This window comes from Sapajus apella, unplaced genomic scaffold (assembly GCF_009761245.1).
Source record: "Sapajus apella isolate SASKATOON/1434 unplaced genomic scaffold, GSC_monkey_1.0 scaffold73, whole genome shotgun sequence".
NCBI classification, from domain to species: Eukaryota; Metazoa; Chordata; class Mammalia; order Primates; family Cebidae; genus Sapajus; species Sapajus apella.
This window is the reverse complement of record NW_022437013.1, coordinates 2008400-2018880: the sequence shown is the minus strand read 5'-3', so window position 1 is coordinate 2018880 and position 10481 is coordinate 2008400.

The window sequence follows — 10481 nt, the reverse complement described above, 5'->3', positions numbered from 1 at the left end:
CATATCATATTCTTTAAAATGGTTAAGGTAAAAATATTTTATCATGTTTAATTACAACACAAAAACACAAGGCGAAATTCAAAATGTGTGACATGATTAACTTTACCCTTTACCAGATGTCTTTCTGTGATGATATTGGAATGCATATGTTGTTATGTTGTGGAATCAGGCACTACTTGATCTATTGCCCACCACTCCAGGATTGTTTAGTCAGTGCTCTGGGCCGGGAACATTCCCTTCTGTGGAGCCTGGATGCCTGGACTGTCCTGAGCTTTCCCTAGGCTCCAGATTCTTCTTTATTAGAAGAAATCTTTAATTTCACACAGTGAACTTCCTTGTAGTGGTTAAGCATATGTATCTTATGGCAGCTGGCCAGCCTGACTAGTATATCTGCCCTCAATATGAAGAGAATGAGTCTTTACCTGTAACAAGAGGAGGGGTATGCTGTCCATCGCCCTGTGTCACCTTTGGGGAGGAACCTTCCAGCCATGGGAGACTGACACATACTAAATACAGTGATCTTGCTATACCTTTTTTCTTTTCAGTAAAATGTCATTCCAACCAGTACTTTATGTGTTGAGTCCTCCTTGGCAATTCTGAATCCGTAGAATATGCAGTGGGCTGAGGTCTATGGGATGCTATTTCTAGTGACTGGCCTTGTTATGATCTTTGTCATCTTCCACATGGTGGAAATCCTCACAAAAGATTGGTTGCTGGACTGTCCTATTTGATATCAGTGGCTAAAAAGAATGTATTGAGTTTGGATGTCTAAAATTAAAAAGTGATGTGTGTATATGCATTTGAAAACAATATTTTGAATCTATGCTGAATCTCAACTAAGTTCTTAGGTTATCTTTATAAGACTAGCTTCTGAAATATTGATCTGTTAGAATGTATTTTTCTGAGTATTTTTAATATAAAGGGAAATTGGCAGCAAAATCAACATATAATATATGTTCTCTTCTGCTCTATGAGGTAGTAATTTGCGAAGGAACATAATGCTTTGTTAGAAGATGCATTTAAAGAGGTAAATGCACACTGTGTACTTGATTTACATTCCCTTATCTACTAGAGAGAACATGGATATTGTGAAATGTAGTTCTTAATGGCTTATGCATAAACAAAGTCTTTTCCCTTTATAAATCATAAAGATATAAAATTCAACAGTGATATAATTCAGGATTATAATCAGCCAGGTCTTTCTGTACTCTTCCTCAGGCAGTCTTTACTTCTATGAATGATTCAGTTTATTGTAAAATTTAGTCTCATTTTTCATTGATGTGTAGTCTATTTACTTATGTTTCATTTTATTTAAGATTTATTGCTGTATAATTTACAAATAAAATTGCATATATTTAAAGTGTATAACATGATGATTGGCTATAGCAGTATACACTAAATGTGTTGCTTTTCTACTTCCCATTTTAACATAATGAGTTTGATGCAATAGTCATCACAATTATTATTTCTGTATTAAATGCTTTTACAACTACCATTTCACAGTCATCACATGGCCTCATTTTCTTTTTTGTAGAAATGTTATTCTCCTATATACTCTTGCTTATTCATTTATATATTTAATTTCCTCCCTCTCCACATGAATGTAATTCTTATGATAGCAAGTGCCTTATGTCTTGTACAGTGTGTCATATATTATAGCTTATATATATATAGCATAAATATTATTTCTTAATTAATTTGTATTTAATTATTTGATGCAAATTATTCATTGACCAAAAGTATTCTCCCCCTTATTTGGCACTATTGTATGAAACATTTGGTTAGCACCTTAACTTTTAAATTTATGGTCACAGTATGAACTAAGACATAGAGAATTTATTTTCTACTCTTAAATACTGAGAATTTAAAGGTGGAAACTAAAAAGAACGGGTGCATGTGCAACAATGAACAGAAGGAATTGACAGGTCTGAGTAATTTAATAAGAGGTGAACAAGATGAATTAGTTTTCCATTCTTATCTGAGAGAGTTTGTCAAGGGAAAAGTAAGAAGGAAACTAGGTAACTGAAGGACATTCACAGAAATGTTCAATAGGCAATTTACATCAGGGAACTTGAGCACTGATGTTAGGATAGGTTAAGCCTAAAGATCTAGAGAACGTGATTGAAGGTATAAGATAGAATTCACCAGAGTAATTATCTTAGAACAGTAATTCCAGGGTCAGGAACTGAACCTTAGTAAATGCTCACATTTGAAAAAATTTGGAGGAAAGCCAAAAACAACAGAGATAAAGAAATGGTAATTAGAAAAGTAGAAGATGAAGCTGAATAATAAAATACTTTGGAAACAAAGAGAGTGAAAGTGCTCCAAGTAGCCTTGAGAAACCAGACAATGGTGTCAAATGCTGCAGAAAAACTGAGATAGAACATCAAAAAATTGACTGGATTTTGTGCTTATTACATTAATTACCTTCAACAAAGCAGTTTTAGGGAATTAGGCGCCTAGAAAAAAAGATGATTTTATGAAATTAAAGAATTAAAGAGTTGTGGCTTAAAGAAGTAATATAATTAATTCCTATAAGAAATAGCTTATTCACCAAACCATTCATTCAACAAATACCTTACCGTTCACTATTTGCCATGCACCGTACTATATGCTGAGCACATATGGTGACTACACTTAGATGGAGACAGATATTTTAATCAAATATTTATAAATAAGAACTAATGTGAATTATAAAACTCTGATAAGTGGTATGGGTGAGGAGTATTTGGTTCCAGAGAATGTCAGTTATGAAGATTTGAACTAGGCTTGGAATGATAATGTGATAAAGTAATAACAGACAGCAGGGGAGTGTGGAGTATGAGGATGAAAGAGGAAACAGTAATGCCAAATGCTTTAATTTTTAAATAAATATTGGAGAAAATTATGCATATTTAAAGGCAGAAGAAAAGGAGCTATGGTAATGTATGTGGAAGTAGGTATGTTGGTTGTGGGGAGCGGTGGTGGACAATTTTACTGTGTTTAGAAATGACCTCGAAAAGTATCTGTACTCAGGATTTTCACAATTTCAGAGTTACGGACTTATTTAGATCGATTTGACAGAGAAGATTTAACTCTCGGGTATTGCTACCTATACTCTTAAGAGAGTGATTTTTAAAAGCAAAAAACATCAATATATTTGTTAACACTAAGTAATAAAAGTGCCAAGTAAAACAGAAGCTTCCTATCGACTAACTTGCATGCCTGCCCAGTAGGGAAACCATGTCAGTATCAGAGAGTTACTTGATGAGAGGTCAATGCAGTCATTTCAAGACAGTGTCAAAGTTAGAATTACCCATTGTGAAACATTGTGAAAATAAATCTCTAGAGGAGGTAGAAAGAATAAGAGAGAAAAAGTTTTTGTGGAATAGTTTAAGAATGCTATCAATAGACTGGTTGTACTTCAATGTGATAAGCTTAAATTTCCCTTTATTTTCAGTGCTGAGTAAAAGCAAATATGAAATTGAGAAGACAGGATCATTGAGAAAGATTTTCCCAAGGCAATCACTGAATATCAGTTTAGTAAACACCAGAGTATTTCTAACAAATTTAAATTTTTGTAGTGCTGCTCAAATTGAAGTATTCACACAGAAGTACACGTTTATGCAGTTACATATACACATACACCAACTATACATTCATTCCCACAGAATGGCTGTAGAAGAAAAAATGTTAATCTTTTATCTGAATATCATTAGATTGCTGTTCTTTGCAACTTTTAGAAACTATTCGGCAGCCTCATGACCTACCTAGGACAGAATCAAGTAAACTTAAAATGTTAAGAAATGCTTGAAGCGATCCAAGATGGCTGCTCACTAGCAGCTCAGGATTGTAGCTCCCAGTAAAAGCGCAGAGAACGAGAGGATGCCACACTTTCAAACGAATTTTTGTTGCTCATGGATCAGGAGATTCCCAGCGGAGGAGCCCCACGGGTTGCCAGCGTGACTCTTGTGGCCAGCGGGGCAGTTCTCGGTGCAGAGTAAATGGGACTGAATCCCTTTTTGGTCAACGTTTGGAGCTCCCGGAAGGCAGAGTCGCCCATTCAGCTGATTGAAAAAGGGACTCAAGAGGGAAGCCAGACTGGAGATTCCCGGGCAGAAAAGCACCAAGAATTGTACCACCGCTGTTTTGGCCAGCGCAGTGGGTTGCTCAGATTTCAGTGCTGGGAATCAACAAGTTGGAAGTCCACTCAGAGACCTAATTTGAAAGTCAGTAATTACAAAGACGACAGGTGGATAAATTTACAATGATAGGAAGAAACCAGCGTAGAAAGGCTGAGAATACTCAAAATCAGAATGCCTCTCGCTCTACAGGGGATCACAGTTCCTCATCAACAAGGGAACAAGGCCTGATGGAGAATGAATGTGTTCCAGTAACAGAATTAGGCTTCAGAAGGTGGATAATAAGAAACTTCTGTGAGTTAAAAGAACATGTTCTAGCCCAATGTAAAGAAACTAAGAACCTTGAAAAAACGTTTGACGAAATCCTAACGAGAATAGACAATTTAGAGAGGAATATAAGTGAATTAATGGAACTGAAAAACAATAGAACGCCGTGAAGTATGCACAGGTTTTAACACTTGAATTGATCAAGCAGAAGAAAGGATATCAGAGGTCGAAGACCAACTTAATAAAGTGAAACGAGAAGACAAGATTAGAGAAGAAAAAGTAAAAAGGAATGAGCAAAGTCTCCAAGAAATATGGGACTATGTGAAAAGGCCTAATCTACGTTTGATAGGTGTACCTGAATGTCATGAAGAGAGTTAATCCAAGCTGGAAAATATTGTTCAGGATATTATTCAGGAAAACTTTCCTAACCTAGTAAGGCAGGACAATACTCAACTCCAGGTAATACAGAGAACACCACAAAGATATTCCTCAAGAAGAGCAACCCCAAGACACATAATCGTTAGATTCACCAGGGTTGAAATAAAGGAGAAAATTCTAAGGGCAGCTAGAGAGAAAGGTCAGGTTACCCATAAAGGGAAGCCTATCAGACTTACAGCAGATCTCTCAGCAGAAACCCTACAAGCTAGAAGAGAGTGGGGGTCAATATTCAATATCCTCAAATAAAAGAATTTTCAACCCAGAATCTCATATCCAGCCAAACTAAGCTTCATAAATGAAGGAAAAATAAATTTTTTTCACGAACAAGCAAGCACTCAGAGATTTCATCGCTACTAGGCCTGCTTTACAAGAGCTTCTGAAAGAAGCACTACACACAGAAAGGAACAACCAGTATCAGTCATCCCAAAAACTTACCAAAAGGTAAAGAGTATCTTCATAATGAAGAATCTACATCAACTAATGTGCAAAATAGCCAGCTAGCATTAAATTACAATATTAAATTCACAAATATCAATATTAATCCTAAATTTAAATGGATTAAACGCCCTAATCAAAGACACAGACACGCAAATTGAATAAAAAGTCAAAACCCATCGGCACGATGTATCCAGATCCATCTCATAAGCAAGGACACACAAAGACTCAAAACAAAAAGTTGGAGGAAGACTCACCAATCAAATGGAGAGCCAAAAAAAAAAAAAAAAATCAGGAGACAGGAGTTGTAACTTTTGCCTCTGACAAAATAGACTTTAACAAAGACTAAAAGAAACAAAGTAGGACATTACATACATAATGGTAAAAGGATCAATGCAACAACAGGAGTCAATGATCTATATATGCACCCAATACAGGAGCACCCAGATACATAAGACAAGTTCTTAATGATTTATAAAGAGACTTGGACTCCCACACAATAATAGCGGGAGACTTTAACACCACATTGTTAATATTCGACGGATCAACAAGATAGAAAATTAAAAGGGACATTTATGATTTGAACTCAGTCCTGGAACAAGTAAACTCAATGAATATTTATAGAATTCTTCACCCCAGGTCCACAGAACATACATTTTTTTCAGTATCACATTACACCTATTTTGAAAGTGACCACATAAATAGAAGTAAATCACTCTTCAGCATTTGCATAGCATTTCACAGATTTAAATGAAATATTGGTTGGCTGTTATTTTCTTCCTTTATTCCTTCCTGTCTCTGTTGTTAAGTACAATTAACGGCATAAAAGAGGTTTTTAATACCTATTTTTAGATTGCATTCCAGCCTGGGCAATAGAGCAAGAATGCTGTTCTCTCTCCCCCTTTCTCTCTTTCTTTGCGGCCCTCCCCCACCCCACCCTGCACACCTCCTTCCCCCTCCCCCCTCCAAAAAATAAATAAAGGAATATGAATACAAAAAAAAAATGCTTGGAACCATTTTTGTATTTTGATGTGGGCTATCTCATCACTGTCCCCTATCCTGACATTCTATTTTTAATCACATGTGTACCAGAAGTCAAATTAAATCAACTCATGACTTTTTTCCATCTGTTCAATTTCTCAAACATGTGTCTGACAGGAGTCATGTTTATTCAGAATGTGAATTTCTCTAAACATACCATATAAGTAGCAGATTACATTTGAAGGGTATGTTTTTCCAGTTAGATTTACTCTATCTTATATTTCCTAGTCAATCAAAATTCTCTGAGTTTCTTCAGGCGTTTAGACCATATATAGCCCTCTTTTATTCCAGCAAAGATATGAAACATGTCTTTTCTTATTACTCTAGCAAACACAATATTGAAAATTTTTTTAAAAACTGAGAGAAAATCTGCACAAAATTTGATTTGATGATATTACAGAAGTCTCCATGGCACACCTTAGGTAGCATAACATCTTCAGTTCTTTTCTCGTTCCTTAACCTTGTCTAGGCTATGTGCAAACATAAATAACATAAATTGTCTGAGGGAAATACGGGCAAACCCCACTAAGAAAGCTGGTGAGAGCCACCGATTCCCCCAGATGCTGTTTACTATTCATGTGTTCATGAGTAAACAGGTGAAGGATGCATATTAATTTTGCTCTCCAGGCAACCTTACAAGTCCTGCTTCAGTCTCTGATCTTTCACTATTAAGCTGCAGAAGGCAGCTGTGAATCTGATTTAGAAAATCACCTCTACTCAGTTTCACATGGCCCTAATCTAATTTTTGGTGTACCAAAATTAGATTAGGGCCATGTGAAACTGAGTGGAGGTGATTTACCCTTTTGTATGGGTTCAGTGTTATGTTAATTTTATCTCATCCACAGATCACTGTTTTGACAATTCAAATAAAAATAGCAAGCCATGTCCCCTAAAATGTGCTCCACGGGCCCTGCAAGAGACACAATGGTACTCTATTCAGATCACCTTAGATTTCTTGCTTTCCTAGGCTTGAATGTGGGTTCGTTTACAAGGCCCTGCGGGCAAAACTCTTTGAGAGACTGACTAGGTTACTATAGCCACACACTCAGACATATACATGCAGAGCCAGAAGTACCTGTGAGTTAACAACTCAGCCTATGACTTACAATTGAGGCAGGGTATAAAAACCTACCTCCTTTGACTCAAGTTGGGACAGACTGAATTTGAAATTTATGCCTCTAACCTCTCCAGAGGATCAGACTAGAGGCTGAGACTTTCCGTAAAATATCATTCCTGTTTGGCTTCTTTGCATTTTCTCTACTGTATTTCCTTTCCTTTATTATTTTCTCCCAGGAGCATTTTCTTAATAAATGAATCCTTATCTTAGGGTCCACTTTTGGGGACCACAATCTAAGATATACCTCTTTATCATACTCACCTGTGATGCCTGTTAGAATTGTTGATACCTGGCTCAATCCCAAGGAGTGAAATCTGCATTTTACTAAAAAAACTCTGAATAACATTTATGCATAGGAAAATTTAAGAGCCAATGGTTTGGGTAATAATTATTAGCCAGTTTTGAGTGATTTGAAACCTAGATTTCTTTCTTAATCTGTTTTGTGCTGCTATACAGAATGCCTGACACTTAGTAATTTATAAGAAACAAATGCATTTCTTACAGTTCTGGAGACAAGGAAGTCAAGGCATCAGCATCTAGTGCGGGACTTCTTACTGCATCTTCACATAGTGGAAAGCAGGAAGGCGAGAGCTACAAACTCCCTCTGTCGAGTCCTTTTACAGAGCATCTAATCACATTCACAAGAGAGGAGCCCTTGTGGCCTAATTACCTCTTAAAGACTCCACCTCCTAATACTATCTCATTGGCAGCACCTGAATTTTGGAGCTGCTGCATTCAAACAACAGCAGTTTCTAACCAACCTACTAGCTTAGCCCCTCTAAATGATCAATATCATCTTCCCTTGATACCTGCCTTCTTCACATCACCTCCCTCCAATACCCAGAATGACAAAAAAATAGACATTTTACCATTTACTTTCTTTTACAAAATAAATTTTAAGCTTCAAATAAATTGTACGTAGCAGAGGCTTCATAAATAAAATGTAGCCAGATGGGCACAATGGATCATGCCTGTAATCCTAGCACTTTGGGAGGCCAAAGAGGAGAAGATTGCTTGAGCCCAGGAGTTCAACACCAGTCTGGGCAACATGGTGAAATTCCACCTGCACAAAAAATGAAGAAAAATTATCCAAAAATGGTGGCACACACCTGTTGTCCTAGCTACATGGGCAACTGAGGTGGGAGGATCACTTGAGCCCAGGAGGTCAAAGCTACAGTGAACTATGATTGTACCACTGCACTCCAGCCTGGGTGACAGAGCAAGAGCCTGTCTTAAAAAAATAAAATAAAATATTCACTCTTTTGGGAATGGTCATAAAATGAGTTAAAAAATATTTACTCTGGAATTTTAAATTTACATAAAGTCATAAAAATATTGACTACAAACGATGAGTAAGTCTAATTTTGATTTTGAATGTGTTTTCAGAATAAGCTCTAAATTCCTGAGCTGAATATTCAAATTCTTCCATAATCTAACATCAGTATAACTACACTGACTTTGTTCATTAATCTAATTGTCTTTGTGTTACTTGGTATTTTTAGAGAGAACTATTGGTCACAATGACATAAACTGTTTTTCTTATAAAATCTCTTCAGCTATTATTTACATATAATAACACCACCATCCACAAATTTTTCCAGTAAAGTCCTGAAATGTAGAGAGAACTTGTCTTGAATTTGAGAAGACAGGAATACACAGTATGTGAATGTTTACACCTGCTGGATTTAATTTTAGGTGAAGGCAGAGATGCATGTTGCTTTTTGTCTAAATATGAATCTGTACATCATTTTGTAGGGTCACAAGGCACTTTAGTGGTAGAGATCGATTTGCTAGCTCTCTCCCTTTTCAGTCATATAACCTTTATTCTTTGACAGAAAAGAACTCTCATATCCCATAAGGCTTGAAATTATATATTTTTTGTTTTGTTTTTATTGTATTTTAGGTTCTGGGTTCATCTGCAGATCATGCAGGATTGTTGTATAGTTACATACATCCCAATGTGGTTTGCTGCCTCCATCCCCCTGTCACCTATATCTGGCATTTCACCCCATGCTATCTCTCCCCAAATCCCCACACCCCGCTGTCCCTCCCCTACGCCCCCCCAAACAGACCCCAGTGCGTGTTGCTCCCCTCCCTGTGTCCATGTGTTCTCATTGTTCAACACCTGCCTATGAGTGAGAACATGTGGTGTTTTATTTTCTGTTCCTGTATCAGTTTGCTAAGAATGATGGTTTCCAGATTCATCCATGTCCTAACAAAGGACATGATTTCGTCAATTTTATGGCTGCGTATTATTCCATGGTGTATATGTGCCACATATTCCTTGTCCAGTCTATCATCGATGGGCATTTCAGTTGGTTCCACGTCTTTGCTATTGTAAACAGTACCACAATGAACATATGTGTGCATCTGTCTTTATAATAGAATAATTTATAATCCTTTGGATATATACCCAGTAATGGGATTGCTGGGTCAAATGGAATTTCTATTTCTAGGTCCTTGAGTAATAGCCACACTGTCTTCCACAATGGTTGAACTAATTTACACTCCCACCAACAGTGTAAAAGTGTTCCTTTTTCTCCACATCCCCTCCGGCATCTATTGTCTCCAGATTTTTTAATGATCGCCATTCTAACTGGCATGAGATGGTATCTTAATCTGGTTTTCATTTGCATTTCTCTAATGACCAGTGATGATGAGCATTTTTTCATATATTTGTTGGCCTCATATATGTCTTGTTTTGAGAAGTGTCTGTTCATATCCTTTGCCCACTTTTGAATGGGTTTGTTTTCTTCTTATAACTCTGTTTTAGTTCTTTATAGATTCTGGATATTAGCCCTTTGTCAGATGGGTAGATTGCAAAAATTTTTTCCCATTCTGTTGGTTGCTGGTTCACTCTAATGATTATTTCTTTTGCTGTACAGAAGCTCTGGAGTTTAATTAGATCCCATTTGTCTATTTTGGCTTTTGTTGCCAATGCTTTTGGTGTTTTAGTCATGAAGTCCTTGCCTATGCCTGTGTTCTGAACGGTTTTGCCTGGGTTTTCTTCTAGGGTTTTTATGGTATTGGGTCTTACGTTTAAGTCTTTAATACATCTGGAG